At 48.4% G+C, this 21,533-nt stretch overlaps 1 protein-coding gene across 6 annotated transcripts in view; it reads left to right on the top strand.

The window, feature by feature from the left end:
- The window catches only part of FHIT (fragile histidine triad diadenosine triphosphatase), a 1,562,042-nt gene extending 1,548,882 nt beyond the window's left edge, over nt 1–13,160 (top strand). For 5 of the 6 annotated variants that reach the window (XM_052643387.1, XM_052643354.1, XM_052643365.1 and 2 more), the window contains one exon: nt 13,013–13,160. The gene's annotated coding sequence lies outside the window, so the exon portion shown is untranslated. Of the gene's footprint in view, nt 1–204; nt 302–13,012 lie in introns of those variants that run through there. The other variant, XM_052643337.1, reaches the window with a different exon arrangement.
- Nucleotides 13,161–21,533: the final 8,373 nt, after the last annotated feature.

Raw genomic sequence — 21,533 nt, 5'->3', positions numbered from 1 at the left:
CCTCAGCCTGCCTTTTGTCTGTGAAGAAAACTTTAGCCAAAGAATACGTTTAATCAGAGAAATGCGAAAATGCCAAAACAAAGGAAAACAGTCAAATGGGTCAAAACAAGTTGAGTCTGTAAACAAAGTCAGGAGCCTTTAGCTCTTCCAGTGCTATAGATACAATTCTGTGAGCTGTCTTACATATATTGAAACCCCCGCCAGGTGGAAGAAGTTAACTACACGATGACCGGACTGTAGCCATGGCATAAGCTGCCAGTTTCAAGAACTGGCTTCAAGGAAATGGAAACACACCGACCCTGGAACTGAAGATTGACTGCACTTAAGACAGTCGAGATGACACTGATCAGACCACCGATGACCGACGGCAGCGTGGCTACCAGAGCTAACCGTGCTGTTTCTGCATGTAGCCCCTCCCTCTGTCTGTAAAGCTCTTCTCCACTGGTGGTCACTGGGGGTTGCCGAGGGGCGGAGAGTCGGCCTTTGGATAGGAGCCCGCCCCCAGGTTGCCAGCCTCCAAAATAAAGCAAAGTTTCCTTTCCACCAACCTGGCTGGCCTCTCTATTGGCTTTTGAGCAGCCAGCAGCCAGACCCTACATTCAGTTACATTCCTGCATCTGAGTCCATTCTCCTCTTGGCCACCCTCCCAGACTTGAAGGGACCACACTAGCCTAGAAAATCATCATTTCAGGAGCTGAGCAGGAAAAACCAGCACAGACGATGCTTCATTGTTCATGATCCTTGAGGATACCACTATGGTGATCTCATTATGGGCAAGTTATACGAAGCACTTCACAGGTTTTATCTCAGTGAAATCCCACAGCCATCCTCTAGGACGGTCCCAGTGTTCAGATGTAGAAACTGAAGCTTAAGGTTGCTCTGGGACTTTTCCCAGGACTCCCAGGTTATACATGGAGAGTTAGGGCCACCCAGGCCGTCTGACTCTGGAGCCCACTCTTACCTTTACACTAAAATTGGTGGTTCTCTGTATAGAAATGTCCTCCCCTGCGTAAACTCAAGCTAACTAAACACAGGAGTTGTACGACGAAGCCGAGATGCATATAGCGTACTCTTGCTTCCTCACTAACTTCAGGAAAAGTACCAGTATTCGGTGATTTCTGTGCTGGGGGCTTTGTAGGTCACTTTATCCACTTATCACAACCACCCTGCCAAAGAGACAGTGGTGCCCTGGTTCCCTTGGCAACAACAATTATGGGCTGAATATTTGCCTGGAAGATACAACTGCATTTGATGAAGAGAGTGGATCACAGTTTCTCAACCCTGGACCATAATGCACAACATGCTGTATTCTTGGGATCAGTGAGGACTCCCAAGGGCTCCATTCAAGACCTTCAGTTTCGAGTTTTCTTTAGAGATAGGGGGTTTTCCTGGCGGCTCAGAGGTTATAGCGTCTGCCTCCAATGCAGGAGACTGGGGTTCGATCCCTGGGTCGGGAAGATCCCCTGGAGAAGGCAGTGGCAATCCGCTCCAGTATTCTTGCCTGGAGAATCCCATGGATGGAGAAGCCTAGTAGATTACAGTCCACGGGGTCGCAAAGAGTCGGACACGACTGAGCGACTTCACCTTACCTTACCTTAGGGGGTTTTCACCAAGGATCTGTAATTAGCCCTTGGATTTCAAAACACTTAGAAAACTGTTGAGAGGGTCAAGCAGAAAATAGGACAGGTGTAGCAGACATGGGGCTCGGTACTGCTAATCTCATCCAGAAAGCACAGCTGTAGGTGCTGTGCTTGACCAGTTAGCCAAGGTAGCTTCTCTGCCATGTGGTGTGTGGACTCAGGGGTGACATGGACTAGACTTCAGGCTTCTGGCAGTCATCTTGCTCCTCATTTGGAAAAGCAATGCAGGAGAAGCCTCCAGAGGAAAGAGAGCCAAAAGATAAACTGAGGAGAGGAATTCTGGCAGCAACTGAGAGCGCATGTGACTGCACTCTGAGCAAGTCAGCAGTGCAGTGTCAACCCTACCTGGGGCCAAATCCATTTCCCTGCCTTATCCCATCGTGATGTAGTTGACTTGGTGTCAATCCTGTCTCACCTCCCATGCCCACAGACAATTACATGCCCTCCAAGAGCCACCCCCATGGTCTAGGATTAGCCAATCAATTTTAATGCATCTTTAAGAGATTTTTCCAAGTGTGCAAGTCAGTGCATAAGATGATAGATCACGTAATAATTAAAGCATTAAAAGAGCCCAGTTGAGGATTCTCTTTCCGCCAGCAGATATCTTTAGGTCAAGAAGGGCTATAAAAACCGGCAGATCATTTTCATTCCTTTAAGACAGGCCAAAAAAATGACTTAGAATGTAATTAGATGTTCTTAGCAATTTTCCTCTGCTAGCGCTCCATACCAAATTCCAGTGAGGCTCCAAAAAATATAGTATAGAACTGTGGCCATTCTGAGCTGCAAACTGATGGGGTGGTATTGTTTTGGAGAAATGAAAGCCCATGATATTGCAAGAGTCATTTTTTTTTTTAATTAGAAATGATAAGCCAGAGTCACGGAGAGCTATGGGAAAGGGGAGCATTCTAAGAGGCAGAATGCCAGTCTGGGCCGCTCAGGGATCCTCTCAGAACTCTGCGCCCTCTCTTATCTCTCTGTGACTCCTGCAGATTCCAGAGTTATCAATTTGAACAAGGAATATGTGCCGTGAAGTGCATCAGCATTTATCTGTGACATCCCTATCAAGGGTTTGCTTTATTACTCTCTTTTTAAGGATCTGTTATCTATTGGGGCAGTTGACCAGTTGGTTTTTCTTTTTTTAAGTTTGAAGATATTGTTTGTGGTTAATTTTTACTTCTTTACTCTTTCAAAAGAATGATACTTAATGGAAATGAAAAGTAGTGTAAGAATTTAACAGAAAATTATGTTCAGTAAAGCCTAAGAACTCCTCTCATTAGGGGTGAGGTTTCATGATACTGCAGTTAAAAATATACCTTCTTTATATAGACTATCTTATTTTAACTGTCGACTATGACTCTTAAAATGCACATCTATACCCTCAATCGGGGTTCCCATGGTGCTCAGCGGTAAAGAATCCACCTGCCAATGCAGCCAGAGCCAGGAAGATCCTCTGGAGAAGGAAATGGCAACTCACTCCAGTATTCTTGCCAGAGCCAGGAAGAGCCTCTGGAGAAGGAAATGGCAACTCACTCCAGTATTCTTGCCTGGGGAATCCCATGGACAGAGGAGCCTGGTGGATGGTGGTCCATGGGGACACAAAAGAATGGGACATGACTTAGCGACTAAAACTACAACAACAAACCCTCAAACTCACCCAAGGTCATAAAAAAATAATGAACATATTAAAATAATAAATCTGTTAAGACTGCAGTCCTTTTCATGGGCCATCGGATCACGTCCCTTCCCCGTACTTTGTAAAGCCCGCCAGGCCTGATCACAGTGGGCCGTAGAGGCCATAGCCAGTGGTTTGGGATAAAATCCAGTCTCATGGCCCCAGCTCTCCCCCAGCTCTTGCTTCCAGCTTTCCGGCTTCCTTGCTTTTATGAGGTTATATCACAGAAGCTCCCACCTTAGGGCCCTGGCATTTTTTGGCCCCCATGCCTGGAATTCTTTTCTTTCCTTCTTCCATACAGTACTCAACTCAAATGTCCACCCACTCAGAAAGGCCTTCCTCAAGTGCCCAATCTCAAGTAGAGCCCCGTTTCCTCCTTAAACTTGCCTCATTTTTCTTCATAGTGCTCAGCGCCACCTGTCATCATATTATAGACTCATTTGTTTGTCTGTGTCTTCCACTAGCAAGCAAGTGTCTGAGGACAGGGCCATTCTCTCTGGCATTCAGAACAGCCCCTGGCATCTCACGGGTGCTCAGAAACACCGAGGGAATGAATGAGTGACAATGGTTCTGTAGTTCTAGACCTTTCTCTGGGCCAGGTACTATGCTAAGTGCTTCACCTGTATCATCTTTAGTCCTTATAACAATTCTGTGACATAGATGCTATTTTCCTGTTTTGTAGATGATGGAACTGAGGCCCAGAGGGGCAAAGTAATTTGATAAAGAAAACACACCTAATAAGTCCGAGGCCTAACTTGAGTGCAGAGCCCAGGTGCTTAAATACTAAATCAACTCTGTAGACATTCCCAGGTCTCCCCTTGCCCCCTGACCAGCTTCCCCGTGTTTCCAGAGCCTGGGCCCTGGGCTACTGTCTCAGAGCCGTGCTGACCAACAGGATGAGAATGTGAGCTATACATGTCCTTTGACATTTTCCAGAAGCCAGATTAAGGACTGCTGCTGCTGCTAAGTTGCTTCAGTCGTGTCGAACCCTGTGCGACCCCATAGATGGCAGCCCACCAGGCTCTGCCGTCCCTGGGATTCTCCAGGCAAGAATACTGGAGTGGGTTGCCATTTCCTTCTCCAGCGCATGCAAAGTCACTTCAGTCGTGTCCGACTCTGTGTGGCCCTATGGACAGCAGCCCATCAGGTTCCTCCATCCACAGGATTCTCCAGGCAAGAACACTGAAGTGGGTTGCCATTTCCTTCTCCAGTGCATGCATGCATGCTAAGTCGCTTCAGTCGTGTCCGACTCTGTGGCCCTGTGGACAGCAGCCCATCAGGCTCCTCCATCCACAGGATTCTCTAGGCAAGAATACTGGAGTGGGTTGCCATTTCCTTCTCCGAGATTAAGGACAAATTAGTGTTAATACATTTACCCCATATATCCAAATATTATCATTTCACTGTCTTAATAATATAAAAAATCATAATATGAAAATTATATAAGTATAAAAAAATGTGGTGCATCATGTTCTTTGCTTAGAGCCAGTCTTCGAAGGCCAGTAGACATCTTACTGTTTCCCCAGCCTCCACTCGGACGAGCCGCGTCTGTCAGGGCTCGTTGCTGCCACCACGCTGGACACTGCAGTGTTGAGAAGGGGCTGATCTCTGCAGTTAGGCGGGTCTGGGTCCAGTCCCACTTACTGTGTGACCTCGTTCCAGCTGTAAACTGGGGCTCTGATATCCACCCCACGGGACTTATGGAAAGATGAAAGGAGTTTTCCACACGCAGGCCTGCACACCCCTGAGCACAGCAGCTGGCCAGCTGACACCCTGGATGGATGGGTTTCCCTCCCACCCAGGAAAGAGCAGCCTTGGGGCCCCTCACCTCGCTCCAGTTGAGCCTCCTGAGCCTCTGTCCCCACTGTCTGCCAGGGTGGCGAGGTCTGCAGTGGGAGGGACAGAGCGGGGGAGACAGGCCCCAGGCTGAGGCCTCATCCCCTGGACCATCCTGTTGAGCTCTGGAGTAGAGCTGAGCCTTCTAGCCCTCATGTAGGGGGCCCTGCATATGCCCTCCCACACTCAGGGGGTCTAGTCCTGGACTGAATGGCCCTTACATCCCCAAAGTGAGCGATCAGCTCTATCAGAGGCGCAGAAAGCTTCCTTCTCCCTACTGAGAAAAATCAGCGACTGCATCTTTGGGCTGGAAGGGACTTTAAAGAACATATAATTCAACCTGTTGTTTTACAAAGGAAGAGACCGTGGCCTGGAGATCGGATATCAGCTGCCCAGGTGCACACAGGATTACAACTCAACCCTTTGTATTTACAGTCCGTCTGAACATACACCGCGGAGGGGCCACACAGATGCCCCCGTGCGGGCGGCCGGTGCCTCTGTCTGGGCTGCGTCCTCTTTGTCTTCTCACCATCTGCATTCTAATCTCAGCACCAGACCCTCAGGAGACGCAGGGTAGTGGGCAACGGCCTCTGTTCTCTACACCCGGCAGTGGTGTCTTCTTCAAGGGTTTGGAACCCTTGCTCTTTGGGTGCCATATACAACTTGCATGCAATTCAGTTCTTTATGAGTAACAGGTAAACCATAACCTATTTGACTATCAGTTTCTCAGCAATACAACATTAAACACGTCATCTCTGTTTTTGGTGAGAGGCTCTGCTTCAGGTTATAGACTTTTATCCATTCGCCTAAGGATTTTTTTTTAGATTGTAATCTCAGCTCACACACAAGGCAAAGGGGAAAGAGTTCTGTCAACCTCAGTACCTTTTAAAGTGTGGAAAGGGAAAAAAATAATAATAACCCCATTAGTCTGTTAAATGTGCTGAACCCCGACAGATTCTCACTGTGACAGTTCTTGAGTGTTTGTCTGTAATCCCTCAGCAAATACACCTTTTATTCAACTATGGAGTTGTAGACACTCCAGACGCAAGTGCCACTAATTAAATAACACACTCAGCAAACCCTCAGAGCCATTCATTACCCAAGGTGTCCTGCTCCATGCTCGGCTTGAAAATTCTCTTCTAACAGGAGTGCACAACTGGAGTGGAGGAGAGTGCTGAAGGAAGGTGACCCTCAAAAGCACGATGAGAAGCGGTGCCTGCCAGACAGAGGAAATGAAACAGCACGCAGGCCTCCTAGCTTCGCCTCTGCCCCTCAGAGGGTTTGAAGGGAGGGAATGTGTTTCACATTGTAGGGACTTTCTCAAAATTAGTTTCTTTCATGAAAGATGGAAGTAAATATAAAGTAATCCTTTTTCATTTCGACTTGAGTCTTGGGGAAAGGTAATATCAAGCTGCAGATTTAGAGACAAATAAAGAAACTGGTTCTTCATAAACTCTGTCTGGATGAGAAAGCCTTTTAGGGAGAGCCTTTTCAAGGCACAGATACAAGGAGGTGATGTCTGTGGACCAAAGAGGGGAGAGAAAAGCCTTACTACCTTCAAGTGGGACATGAGAACCTGCCCAGGGTGTAGCAAGAGTTGCCTGGGGCGGGGGGTTCCCCCAGCCTGGAAGTGGGTGTAGTCTCGTTTGCCACAGCAGGATGGGATCAGAGCGGTGACCAGCCCTGCGGGGCTGCACAGTCACACAGCCTCGAGCGCTGGCACCGTGTTTCCTGCATATTCACTGTCCTTGGGGTTTGACTTATCCCTTCAGAGAGCAAAGTGACAACGCTGGACCTGTGGCCACTCAGCCCGGGGGTGGCCTGGCCTCGCCGCAGGGCAGAGAGAGGTCTGCGCCTCCCCTCCTGAGGGGGCTTGCCACGTGGCACCCAGGCTGCTTTCTGTACCCCCTTCCGGAAACAGACCTCCCCGCACCCTGTTTAAAGGGAAGTTCATTAACACCCTCTAGAAGTAGGAAGCTGTTATTAATCTGCAGAGGGACAATTTTGAGTGAGAAAATGTGCTGGAATTGCCCTGCTCTCTCGAGTCCATCCCCACATCACTGGGTTTCCAGCGCCTGCACTTGGATGGAGTAACCCCTTCCTGCCTCCAGGCAGAAGGACAATTGCATCACCTCAGTTGCTAATCAGAGCTGCTCTCTGATCCTTGTCCCTTCTCCCCCAGCTTCTTCTTTACCTACACGCTGTAAGAGATTGCCACCAGCGGCTCTTGTGGTCCAATTTCTCAGACCAAGTTTATTAAGAAAAAATCTGAGAAGCAGGGGTCAGGGGTGCCTGCCCTTAGAAAGTTGCTCCCCTTGTTTTCAGTATGAGTGGAATGACTGTCCACGCCTGTCTGCCCTGTACACAGGCCTTCTATAAACCAAGGGTTACTTTTATAACAGAGAGCTGTTACAGAGGAATTTTATGTTAGCTTCTCATGGCTTTGTTTTGTGTGTGAGTATAGATATTTTGTTGTTGTTGTTGTTTATTGCAAGATATTTGCTTTACAGTGTTGTGCTGGTTTCTGCCATACATCAACATGAATCCGCCACAGGTATATATGTCCCCTCCCTCTTAAACCTCCCTCCCATTTCCCACCCCATCCCACCCCCTAGGGAGTCACAGAGCTCTGGGTTGAGCTCCCTGTATCACAGAGCAACATTCCCACTGGCGATCTGTGTTACACAGGGTAAGGTATATTTCCATGCTTCTCTCTCCATTCGTCCCAGCCTCTCCTTCCCACACTGTGTCTGCAAGTCTATCCTCTATGCCTGCATCTCCATTGCTGCCCTGCAATTAGGCTCATCAGGACGATTTTTCTAGATTCCACACACAGGTGTTAATATACAATATTTGTCTTTGTTTTAAAACCATTTCTGTGTCAGCTTTGGGTAGGAAGGAAAACGAGTTCATTCATTCATTCTTTGAGGCAAGAGGCATTACTTTTGATGGGCAACACTTGCCCTGCACATGTGGCTTTGCTAAGAAAGCAGAGGACGGACACCAGAGTAGAGGCTGAATATTTGCCACGGAAGCCTCCTGAAACGTGTCTCCAGTACCTACATTGCTTTGGGGCTTTCAGAGCATTCTATTGGGAGCACACTTTGGAACTGGCCTGAAGACTTCATGCCCAGTAATGCCCTGCCAGAGAACTAGGCCACACTCTAGATGGTTAGATCAGAGTCTCTGAGGGTGGAGGGGAGGCCTGGCAGTGTTTAGACCTCTGTGAATGCCCCAGGGCATTCTCACAGAGTAGCACAGGTGAGAAACAGTATCCTAGAGAAAGATGACAGCGGATTGCATTTTTATGGTCCCAAATGTTCCCTTCACACTTCACCCAGTTAGAATGAAATTAAAAGACTCTTGCTCCTTGAAAGAAAAGCTATGACAAACTTACACTGCATATTAAAAACCAGAGGCATCATCTTGCCTAAAAAGGTCCATATAGTCAAAGCCAAAATGGCAACCCACTCCAGTATTCTCACCTGGAGAATCCCATGGACAAAGGAGCATGGCAGGCTACAGTCCATGGGATCACAAAAGTAGGACATGACTTAGCAACTAAACCTAAATCACCATGGTTTTTCCAGTAGTCATGTATGGATGTAAGGGTTGGACCATAAAGAAGGCTGAGCACCGAAGAATTGATGGTTTCAAACTGTGGTGCTGGAGAAGACTCTTGAGACACCCTTGGATAGCACAGAGATGAAACTGGTCAATCCTAAAGGAGATCAACCCTGAATATTCATTGGAAGGACTGAAGCTGAAAGTTCAATACTTTGGCCACCTGATGTGAAGAGCCAACTCACTGGAAGAGACCCTGATGCTGGGAAACACTGAAGGCAGGAGAAGGGGATGACAGAGGATGAGATGGTTAGGTGTCATCACCGACTCAATGTACATGAGTTTGAGCAAGCTCCAGGAGATGGTGAAGGACAGGGAAGTCTGCCTTGCTGCAGTTCATGGGGTCACAAAGAGTAGGACACAACTCAGTGACTGAACAATGAACCAAGACAACCAGTTAGGTCACCTGGGGGCAGCTCCCATCCAGGTTCCTCTTTAGAAAGAGAGATAGTGACCTGTTCTCTTAGTTTCAAAGCAGAAGGCCCGTCTCCCTTGGTCCTCTAGGATGCAGGAGGGATGGAGTCAAGAGGGAGGAGCCTCCTTTACTGACACAGTAAGACTAGGTTGACTTGAACACACACACACAGAGGTTGGATCTGTTTAAAACAAAGGATTCTGCCCTTTTTGTTTGTGTGTGAAGAGAGACTTTATGGAGCCTGGTGACTCCCACACACTAAGGGGAAGTCAGGAGTGATTCATTCCGACCCCAGCTGGGATCCCTTGACCCCCTGCACTCACCCTGTACTCACTCAGTCATGACAACAAACTGCAGATGGATTCTAGAGACTCTCCTGAAGCTTTCAGGGAGAGATGGGTGAAGAGCCCACAGCAGGTCTTACTCAAAACCTAATTGAGGGCTTCCCTGGTGGCTTGGTGGTGAAGAATCCGCCTGCCGATGCAGGAGATGTGGCTTCGATCCCTTCTCTGGGAAGATCTCACACGCCATGTAGCGACTAAGCCCATGCGCCCCAGCTACTGGACCTGTGTTCAAAGCCTCTGCTTCACAGCGAGAGAAGCCACAGCAACAGGAAGCCCATACACCACAAGCAAAGAAAAGCTCTTGCAGCAAGAAGACCCAGCAAAGCCAAAAATAAAGAAATAAATTACATACATATACACTTATTTAGATTTTCTCCATCAGACTAGTTTACTTCCCTTCCTAATTCAAAGGTCCCCTCCCCAAAGATCTCTTCTACCATCCAGGGCCACGGGGCCTCCCTTCTGCCTCCACTCCCTGCTTTGCAAAACCAAGCCCTGCTCTGACCTTGGTGATGTCACCGCTTCCTCCTCCTTGTTGGGGAGGGGACAGTCTCAGCTCATCTGCCCTGTGCTTCTTAGGAGCACAGAAATATTTGAAAGGCATGTATTCAGGGGGAGATCAGTCAAATTTCAGATATTCTGGGCTCCTGTTCTCAGAACTCCAGAAGCCCCCGTTTTCTGGACTGCTCACCTGGTACCTGATGACCTGCTGTCTTGCCTCCTCCTGGGTGTGGTGGTTCCCCAAAGGAGTCGGGAGCACTCTGAGGATCTCATCATTCACCTGTCTGCACTCTCCCAAGAACCTTCCTCACACTTCAGTATACACATTTGTTGATATGCCCATATAAACACTAAAAACATCACCGTCTAAAGGTGTGGAGACACAAAGGGCGCTGATGTGTGAGGTCCGACCAGAGGATGGCACCCTCTTCGACAATGAGGCTGAGTTCCTGCGTATCTGAGCGCTGACTTCCACTTGCTTTGACTTTTCCTGGGTCCCTGCTGCCTGGTGGTCCTGACCCGCAGCTCCATCCAGAGCATGCACAGCGGTGAGGACGACTGAGGCTCACAGCGGCGGGTCCACCCGACGTGCCAGCACTGCCCTGAGCACCTGGTGTTCCCCCGCATTCCTCCCCATCACCCCACCACGCACGCGTCATGCCGCCTGGAGACGCACAGCCAGGAAAAGACACGCCCCACGTCTCAAAGTTCAGCCTGCTCAGTCGCTGTCTCTGGCTTGAGAGGTGGTCTCTGTGCCCCACGAGCTTCCAGACGAGGAGGAGACAAGGAGCTGCTGAAGACAGAGCCTCAGGCAGCCAGGCAGATGGCGTGAACGCCGCGTCTGTGAGCAGGGTATGATGCAGGAGGCATCGGAAGTGGACGGACAGGAAGCCTGCTCGGGAACCGACGCGGCCATCCAGGGACAGGCAGCAATCACAGGGCTGGTGCTGGGAAGGGCGGGCAAAGGAAATAACATGGGGCCGCGATGTTCAAGAGACCAAAAATAAAACCGAGGGAAACTTCTAGGACATAAATCTGCCTTGGACAGGCGAGGCGGAGGAAGAGAAAGGGCACATACATCCATTTCCAGGCCTGCACAGGTGCCTCTGACTCTAAGTCAATCATTGTTCAAGGACCAGGGTGATGATGAATGGCCGGGAGATGACCAGTGTGTCCTGGCGAGATGGGTGGCGCTGGGAACCACTGGGGAGGATCCAAGTGTCAGACAACAGGGAGACAGGCCCCTTTCTGCGGGGTCGGGAAGGGTGCAAATGGATGGGTACCTGCCTCACTCACAGACATCAGGACTTGAGGAGGCGGTGAGTGTACCCTGAGCTAAAACATGAAGGCCGAAGCAGAAGTGATTGTGCTGCTGTGTTCTGGATCCCAGAAGGGAGCGGATGTAATTCCAAAGGAATGCCCTGCCTGCCCTTTGCTCTCTGCCCCTCTTACGAACTTGCAGGAAACGTATAGCGCTGGACCCACTAACATCTCACTCCATGAGGCTGAAGTGGGCGCCTGTGTGTCCTCTCTGGTGGGTTGAATGGGCCGGTATTGAGCATATCCTTGAAGTACATGCTGGAGCTGGGGGGCAGCCGGGCTTTTGCACCTAGGCCTCCCACGGGTGGCACTCAAAGCCATAAATAGCAAACAGGAAACGAAAAGCTGTGTAAATCTCCACTCAGGTCTCTGGAAAACCCCAAAGGGGAAGTCTCTTTGTACATCTGAAAAAATGTTTCTCAAAATCTCTTCATCTACCACATCTGTGGTAGCTGCCCCAACATGTCCTAAGAGCCCTTTCTTTCAACCTCCCTCAGACTATGGAATCTAGGCTGTAAAATTCTCCTCTTTCTTCCCTTCTTATTTAAATTTCTGTTTTCTGGAATGGTCTGCCCTTTCCAACCTCCTTCAAGCAAGCAGTCCCAGCTAGTCTGACTCTTGACCACACCCATGTTCAGTTCAGTCGCTCAGTCGTGTCTGACTCTTTGCGACCCCATGGACTGCAGCATGCCAGGCCTCCCTGTCCATCACCAACTCCCAGAGTTCCCTCAGACTCATGTCCATTGAATCAGTGATGCCATCCAACCATCTCACCCTCTGTCGTCCCCTTCTCCTCCTGCCCTCAATCTTTCCCAGCATCAGGGTCTTTTCAGATGAGTCAGCTCTTCGCATCAGGTGGCCAAAGTATCGGAGTTTCAGCTTCAGCATCAGTCCTTCCATGTAATACCCATGTTACTAATCGCAGTAACTAATGCCCAGAAGCCGAGGCTCCAACAAGTTCTCCTCCGGGGTGAAGAGAGTGTCAGAGCTGTGAAATGCATTTCTGTGACCTAGGAATAAGATGAGAGGGCTTCCTCCAACTTTCCTTCTTTATAAGTATTCCTTATTTGCATTAGGCCCAGCCTAAATCCTTCAGGTAACTTGCCTTGCAGCAAAGCTGATTCCGCACACTACAGATGTACGAGCTCAAGAATTCCCCAGTCCAGGGGCAGGTGCCTTGGACTCATATGGAGAACTTGTTAACAAGCACAGATTCTTGGCCTTCTCTCCGCATCTGCTAATTCAGAATGTGGAGGACAGACTGGGGAAATCTGTGTTTTCAACAAGCTTCCTGGTGAAGCTTGTGATACAGGCTCCGCTTGGGAGTCTCTTCTTACCTAAGTCAAGGTCTGAATTTAGTTCATTTGCTATGTGAGATGTGTGTCCAGAAAGCAAATTAAGAGACTGTGCAGCTGACCCCTGGGGCCTGGGCTGTGGACAGAACACGTGGAGCAGGTGGGGATCCAGGGAGCACGGCCTTAGCAGGGCTGGAGTCCGCCCACACCCCGTCATATACCTGCATCTGTGCGGCTCCAAGCAGCATCTTAAGGGCCATCTGAGAGAGCGGCAGTGAGCAAACTTACCTTGTGTTTATTGCCATGATTTTTAAAATGCTATTTGTTCTCACTAAATGTCTGGTTTTATGTCCTGTCATTTCCAGGCACGGAAGGAAGAGGAACAAATCCCCAGGCATAAGGAAACGGGCCTCATGCTTCAGGGCCCTGGGCCTTGGAAATGCAGCTAAGCAAACTTTATTACATCCTACAATTCGATAGCCTTTTGCAAAGCATTTTATTATGCTTGTGGAAGCCAACGGGGTTATGTTTCAATCACCATGACTGACAGGCTGCCTTCAAAACCACGGCACCCACTTGCCCTTCCACACTTCCTCAGCTACGTACGTAGAATAGAACTTTCCTAACTTGTCCCTTGGCCTGGATGGGAAATAAAAATGCTAGTTAAAATATTTATCTTGCGTGTTGGCTAACTGAAAAATCTGATGTTTGGGGACCTCACAAATGAGCATATTGATCACTCAGACCTGCCGTGCTTCCTGTAAACCAAAGATCTGCTAAGGCTGAGAGAAGATTTAGAGAGTTTCTGCGGAGGTAAGTAAGATAATAGGAGGAGGGATGTACACCCTTCCCTCGGTGCTGAGAGAGAGAGCTGACAGGGCTTAAGGTGGCAAAATCAGCTTCAGGACATGGATCGATACAGTACATGTGGATCGGACACCTTGGTCTGGGCGCTGGAGTAGGGGAAACATAAGGAAAAGAATGGAAAGGTTCTCAACGTTGGTTTAGGAAGCACGCCCCTTGCCCATGACAGTCAATTTCTTCAAGGGAGGACGACAGAAGCAGGCCCTTTCTTTCCTCGGGCAGATTAATAAAACAGGGGATTAGAGTTTATAGAGGAAAATAAAACATACCAGTAGCACTGCTACAAGGAACCAAAGGCAGGATTTTTCTTCTTCACAAAAAGCCTCCTTGAGAACCTCTTGGCTTACGGACTGCTCTGACCGCGACGCCATCCCCAACGTGGTGTGTGTGTTTCCTGTGACTGCTGTGACAAATTCACCCCAAACCAGGCAGCTTAGAGCAACAGAAGTGAGTCCCGTCCCATTGTGGAGGCCAGACGTCCACAGTCCTGCCAGGCTGGGCTCCCGCCGGAGGCTCTGGGAGTCTCTCTCCAGAGGTTCTGCCGGCAGCCTCGGAGTTCCTCGGCCTCACTCTCTTCTCACCTCTCTTTTCACACCCCCCTCTCGTTCTCTGTGTGTCTCCGCTGTGTGCCTCTCTTATAAGGACACTTGATATTGGACTCAGAGCCCACCCGGCTAATCCAGAATGATGCCCTTAAGACCGTAACATCCTTACCTCCATTTCATCTGCAAAGCCTCCTTTTCTAAATAAGGCGGCGTTTACAGATTCCAGGGGCGTGACATGGACGTAGCTTTTAGGGGTCCACCATTCAACCCACTGCTTTGACTGTTTCTGACACAGTATAAGCCAGCAGATTGAGCATGACAGATTCGCATCCTGTTTCCAATCTCCTTGAAAGTCCTTGCCAAAGCCTGAATTATTCATTGTTGGCAGTGACTTCTTGAGACCTGGAAGCCTCCTGGTTCCCAAGCCTAGCTGAAAGTGGAAAGCCCTGCGGTCTGAACAGGATGTGTTCAGAAGATAAAATGCCAGTGAGGGAAGATGGCCAATGCTGGTCATCTCCCCCAGCTCTAAGCTTGCCACTTAGTGGTCCAAAGCAGAGCCCTAAAATATACCAATTAATTTTATCCCTAGCAGGTCAAACATGGATTCCATCTCAGTTTCAACAGCAAATGTCCCCATTAGCCCTGGTCCCTGCCTTCCGGGTTAATTCCACATTTAACTCGCTGGCTTTTGGTCAAAAACGTGAAGAGACAGTCACTGATGCAACAGATAGTTGAGTCATGCTGAAAGCCTGCCTGCAGTCTTGCTTTCCATGTTGCAGTTAAAACCCTCCAAGAGCCTTGTTCCTGCCTGTGCTCCCATGCATCTCCTCAGTTCCGTGTCTTCCTGCAGCCCTGCCGTGGTTGGGAGGCCGTGGAGGCTGAGGGTGAGAAGGGCAGCCCTGAAGGCCCCCAAGCCCATGCTTAGCTGGGAAGCACGATGACCCAACAGGGACTGTCCAGGGTGACTTTATAAAGATGTTTCAAGAACTTACAAAGCCTACTGATACTAATAGCGGAAAACCAGCTGTTACTCCATTTGCTAAGGCGGGTCTGGTCTGCATGGAGATACAGGCAATGGAAAACCATGCTGAGGTCAGAACAGTGTCCCCAGGAGTAATTCCTGGGTCTCTGTGATTTCTCCTTGCGCACAAATACCCATGGGGTTGTTGCTGTTTTACCCAAGAGCTGGAGAACTGCGAATTTTATGGTAAACAGTGGGTAACTGTGTGTGTGTGGTTGGGGTGGGGGGTTCCCATTGTCAGTGCTGTGCTTGTCATGCAAAACAGCACAGCAGTGGCTATGTTAACAGCATTAAAGGGAGGTGTGTCTTCTGATGAGCTCTGATTACTCACTTCTCAAACGCTAAGCCCATCCCTTATCTTCACTGTCCACCTGCCATCAGAACGCAAAATGCAGAAGAGAACAGTACTCTATTTTTGGCAAGGAGCCTGAAAGGACCTTTCCCCATTGAGTGTCTTTGCCACAGCTGATCCCAGATTACAGAATAATACTTCTCAGACCCCAACAATTCTTTCAGATGGTGAGAAGGAGCCACATGTCTCATGGAACATAAACTTCTCCCATGCATCCTTCTCTGTGTCCTAGCTTGAAACTAAGGTCTGGGCAATGACCTACTTTGCCAGTGGTCAATATTTGTTGAGTATACTTGCACGACTTGCTGGTGAAAGAAGGGAACTAACTTTTGGTGTGTATTGATTGTAGATACATTTGCAAATGTTATGTATTTAATCACATAAAATCTATATAGAATACAGATGCAAATTTAGGCTCAGAGGGGTTACAGAACTTGCTCAAGGTCACAAAGTTAATAGTAGGGCCTGATTCCCAAAACCCATGTATGCTTTTCAGAGAAAAACCGAAAACCAAGGACTTTCAGCAAATGTAATAAATACCACTTCCAATTTCTTTCCTGTATTGAGTTTGGCAGGTTGGTCCTTTGTACTGATGTTCAAAGGGGAAGCGGGAAGGGGTAGTTAAGGGAAGGCAGGGAATATCCAAAAATGTCAAGATGAGAACATCCTTTTAATTATATAAATGAAAGCAACTAATGGCATTTCTATAACTTATCACATATGGGAAGGATGTTAGTAAAAATGCTTACTATGACTGTGAGGCAAATGTGTTAGCCAAATTGTTAACGAGTACCTATTTTAGAAATACGACAAGGTAAAATAACATGAATTCCTTAGTTATAGAGGCTGAAAATATGTCAGTCCCACTTGGAACAACCACCACCAACAACCTCAAGTGTGGCTACACACTTGCAGTCCATTTCAGTTCGATGATCATTTGAACCCCTACTATGCATTGAACTTGAAGGCCGTGAACTCAGTTCCAAAAGTGAGGGGGCCCCAAAGTTAAAGCTGGAGAATGGACTGCAGAGAAAGAGGAATGGGAGGAGCGGGGCTACATTCTCAGCAAGAATACAGACTCATTTCTAGGCACCTAGAAGGCTTTCTTTCTTTCTCCTTATCCTCATCATGATAGATACCACTTCCAGCGCATCGTTGTATCAAGAATTACGCCAAGCATTTTCAAAGCAGTATTTCATACAAGTCTTACAAAAATCAACCGATTCTCCTCCTTTCCTCCCTTTCTTTTTCTTCTACTTAATAAATACTTACTCAACACCTGTGTGTGCCAGGTATTGCGTGTGTAGGGAGGTGTCCCTGCTACAATGCGGAGCACAAACATCCCGCAGCAACTCTTCTCCTCCTTCTGTAGAGGAGGAGCCTGAAGTTAGAGAGTGCGTGACTTGTTAAGGTCACACACTAGTAAGAGCGGGGGTCCCTGTACTGAATGAAGCCTGAGGCTCTTTCCCCTAAGTCGAGCTGGGTTGCAGAAGGCGTGGGAAGGGGGCACAGCAGAGGCCCAATGCCCACCCTCTGCTTTCCCCCACAGACCAGGCCCAGTGAACCCACCTACTTTTTCCAGATCCAGATGAGCTGGGGAAACTCAGTCTAGGCCACGAGGGTTCAGTATCCGTCAAGTCAAAGAGTATTTACCAAGTATCCTCTGTGAGCCCCCTGAGAGCCACCGGGGCTTTCCCCCGCTCTTCACTCACGCTGCAAACAGCCTGCTGTCCTCTCACACGCTGCTCACAATATAGCAGCATCGTGGTCTCTCTCTCTGCCCTGTCTACTCACTGTGGTTGGGGGTGACTATCGTCCTCTCGCATGCTGTCCCTAAGGCTCTGGGATAATAGTCCCAGGTCTTAAATGAGCCCCCTGCTGCTATTCAAGGTCAAACTTTGGTAAACGGACTTCCCGTCCATATTGCTCAGGTCTCATTTGCCTATCTTTCTGATTTCCTCTCCTGCCCCTCCTCTCTGTTTCTCTTCTCCATCCTTTCCGTTTTCCCTTCCCTCTGCCAGAAGAGAAAACGAGTCTGTAATCTGAAGAGACAGTTTAAAGCGCTGGTTTTCAAGCTTTCGCCTCCATGAGTGTCACTGGGAGGGCTTGCCTGCAGAGTGTCTGATTCAGTGGGTCTAGAGTGGGGCCTGACATATTCCCAGATGCTGCTGATGCTGGTGTCTCAGGGCCCGCTCTTTGAAAGCCACTGATCTAAAGGGACAATTTTGTTTTTCCTATAAACAAACAGAATTTGATGTCAGTGCAGATTCCAGCTTGTTCTCCAGACCCTGCATGGAACATCTCTTTGTGTAGAAGTAATGAACTTCAGGTCCCAGCCAATGAGGCAACTCAAGCATTGCCAGCAGATGCTGAGAGCTGTTTAACACCGACCGCAGAAGACTTCTTGTCTGGGCTAATTAACTGATTAGTTTAGATCAATAGTAGATGAACAAAGGGAATATGGGGCAGCTCACTACCGATTTACAGGAGTAGCTTGGGGTTAAACCTGGGCTTAGCTCCTGAAGACATTGACGTTGTCAGCATTTCTGTCTCAAAGATCTTAAGAGAAGAGGAGATCACTCCTGCTAGAGCTGGAATGTGCTTTTACAAAAGGACTCTTACAGATGGGTGGCCTGGCTTGGCTTGCTTGGTCAGGGAGCTCCATCATAAGGCATGGGTACCCTTCTCAATCTGCCTCCCAGAACTGCATACACCCAACATCCCAGTGGCATGGTGCATGGGAGGCGGCTGCACTGTGCTCATGCTACTGCTCGGAATTAAGTTAGGTAACAAAGCTGCATATATCTGTAGATGGGCAAGACTGCACCAGCCTTCCGGTCTATCATTCACAGAAGAAGGGAACGGCAGGGAGTCAGCATTTATTGTGTATCGGCCATGGACCGCTGATCTTTTGAGGCAATTGATACCCGGCCGATGTTGCAATCAAGGAGAGACAACGATGATGATGCCAACAGTAACAACGTGGCGCCAGACTGATTAAGCACTTACCATGAGACTACGTTCTTTTTAGTAGGTACTCTGTATTCTTAACTCAAACTTTCACAACAACCCTACCAGTAAGCTCTATTAGTATCCCATTTTACAGATGGGAAAACTGCAGCCCAAAGATGGGCAACCTGCCGGTGGTTACCCAGTTTAATAAGTGCCGGAGCACAGCTTTGGATTTGAACCCACAGGGTGTGAATCCAGAATCTATGGTGATACTTCCCTGGCTGAGATAGAAACCCAAGGTGACCAAAGTCTGACTTCCCATCTCCCTGCTGCTCTGACTCTCATCCCAGGTAAAGAGCCTCCTGGGACTATTTCATTCACAAACGAGGACCAACACAAAGATATTCCCCAGCACCGTGCCTTTGCCCCTCTGGAGAGCTGGGCTTTGTGAGTTCGTAAAGACTCTCACCAACTGATGCATGGAGCCAACTGGCTTCAAGAGATGCTGGCTCCACGTTGGAAGTGAACCCCAAAGAGGGAAGGGATATCACGGCACCAAGCTCAGTTTCCCCAAACTTCCATCCTTCACAACTTCCCTAGCCGCCAACATTTTTGACGTACCTACGTGACACCTATGTTGTTTGTTTAAATCTTTTCTTTTTCTCAGTTCTCTGTGACTTACAAGTGTTCAAGGAACCTAAAAATCACTGTGGCAAATGGGAAACCAGTATCTCTCGCCATAAATAGAAGCTAACCACAAGGAGGGATATATAAAGTCATTAAGTTCTAACTGCATACAGTCAGCTGCTGAGAGGCCTGCCTCCTCACTTCATTTAAAGGGACATGAGGGAGTGTTCAGGAGCTGGGAAAACACCCCAGTGGCAGAGAGTTCCACTCCTTGAGGACGGACAGGGAAGTGGGAGGAGAGCAACTTCTCACCTTGTGACTGGGAGGAGAGGGTGAGATCTTCTGTTCACTGACCCCGAAAATACCTCTACTGCCCCACTGGGGGCCACATGGACCCAGCGGTGTGTGGCCTGGCTGAGCATCCGGCGGCCAAAATGCAGCTTCCCTGAGGCTTCCGATGGGAGGGGCACATCCTGAGTGGGTGGGAGGGGGGGAAACTATCTCAGGTTCAGGTGCCTCAGGGAAAACCGGCAAAAAAAAGAGAAAAGACTCAAGGCGAGAAAACGACTACACCAGAGAATCATTTCAGATTACAGAATCATTTCAGAATCATCTCATTACACAGTCAGAGAAGCAGAAGAAACTTCCAACGGTAACAGTGATCATTGAGGAGCTTTTCCCTTGAACAGAAATGCCTTTGATAGTGCTTCCCTCTGTTCTCTGTTATTTTGTGGCAAGAATGAATACACAGGAAGAAACACTTCTGTGTTTTGCCAGAATCTAAAGTGATGGCCCAATCTCAGCGGGGAAAAAATCTCTAAATCTCCATATTCATCTGAAGAAAGAAAAGGGAAGAGAAGGGAAGGGCAAGAAACGGGAGGAGGAGAAATTCATCCCCCAAGAGGGTCTAGTAAGGTGCCTCATCACCCCCGCCTCTTCCCCGCATCCACAGGTCAGCCCTGGAGAAACTCACTCCATCCCCCTCCTCCCATTCTTCTCACCCACGCTTCTCTCCTCTGGCTGGTAGACTTCCTTTCTGGTAATGTAAAGAGTGTTGATAGGGGATTCCCTGGGTGGTCCAGTAGCTAAGACTCCACGCTCCCCATGCAAAGGACCTGGGTTTGATCCCTGGTCAGGGAACTAGATGCCACGTGCCAAAACTAAGAGTTCACACGCCCCAACTAAAGAACCTGCATGCCACAATGAAGATGGAAGGTTCCACAGGCCGCAACTAAGATTTGGTGCAGTCAAAAAAAAAAAAAATGTAGTTAGTAAAAATGCTTAGTAATAAGCTTTAAAAACTTATTCCATAACCATTTTAAAATATGAAAAATATTAAACCCAACTAAAGTCTCCTTCCATGCAGTACATGGAGTACACGGACACCCAGTTGACAGCGTCTTTGAAGACAGTGGTAGAGGTTGGTGGTGGTGACGGAGCAAGTAGGTGCGTTACTTCCAGCAACCAGTAAATCCTCACAACAAGCCAGAGAGAAGAATCCTATTATTCTCCCCATTGTATGGACTAGAAAATTGAGAGAGGTTCAGTACCTTGCCCAAGGTCACAGAGTTAGTAAGTGACAGAATCAGGCTCACATGTGTATCTGTTTTGCACCCAAACTTTTGCTCTTCACTACCGTGCTCTCTTGAGTCCCAGATGGAAATGAACTAAATATTCATTATCATTTCTATATGATTATCCACAATCAATTTTACGTAACTAAGGCCAGCAGAGAAGCTAATAGAAGCCAAATCTTTCCCTAAGGTTCTATTGACCCTATGGTAGTTTGCAGAAGATGTAGAAGTCTGGTATGTTTCTCACATTAAAATCTTATTTCTCCTCTCTGGGCAGAATATAGATCAAGTACCGATAAGAACAATGAAATCACAGTGGTTGAGGTTTACTGAGCACCTATTAGATGTAAGACAGCATGCTGAATGCCTCCAAAGATTCATCTCTCAATCTTCACCCACCATCTGGGGGACAGGTCTTGCCCATGAGAAAACTGAGACTCAGATGTTAATCACTTTCTCAAGATCACTCAGACTATACATAAGGGGCAGAGCAGGAATCGTGACTCTAGCCACCTCCCTTCAGAGCCCACACTAGGCTCTCGTAGAGCAGGAAGATACACGAGTTAGGGACATTACACTTTCCTTCTCCAAAACTGCAATGATGGTTGAAAGGAACTCATGGAAACTTCCCGTGCATTTCATCTCTACTATGCCTACCTAGAGGCGGGCTCTTCACAAGATATCCACGCTTTCTGCACGGCTGCAAGAAAAAGAGAAGGCCATCATTTAGGGCCTCAGGGAGGCTGTCTGCCTACAGCACAACTCACTGCTAGGTCAGGGTGGTCTGTGTACACGACTCAGGAAGGTTGCTTTAAACTGGAACGCACACAACATCCGGATGGAACACGCTAAAGGAACGCATAGCCAGGGCCTTGCCCCTCCAGGAATCTGCTTCTGTTGGTCTGGGACGAGGCCCAGGAAACTGCATCATGACCAGCAAGCACAGCAGGC

This window comes from Budorcas taxicolor, chromosome 1, assembly GCF_023091745.1.
Source record: "Budorcas taxicolor isolate Tak-1 chromosome 1, Takin1.1, whole genome shotgun sequence".
Lineage (NCBI taxonomy): Eukaryota > Metazoa > Chordata > Mammalia > Artiodactyla > Bovidae > Budorcas > Budorcas taxicolor.
Note: the sequence above shows the minus strand (reverse complement) of the source record. Positions and strands in the feature narration are given on the sequence as shown.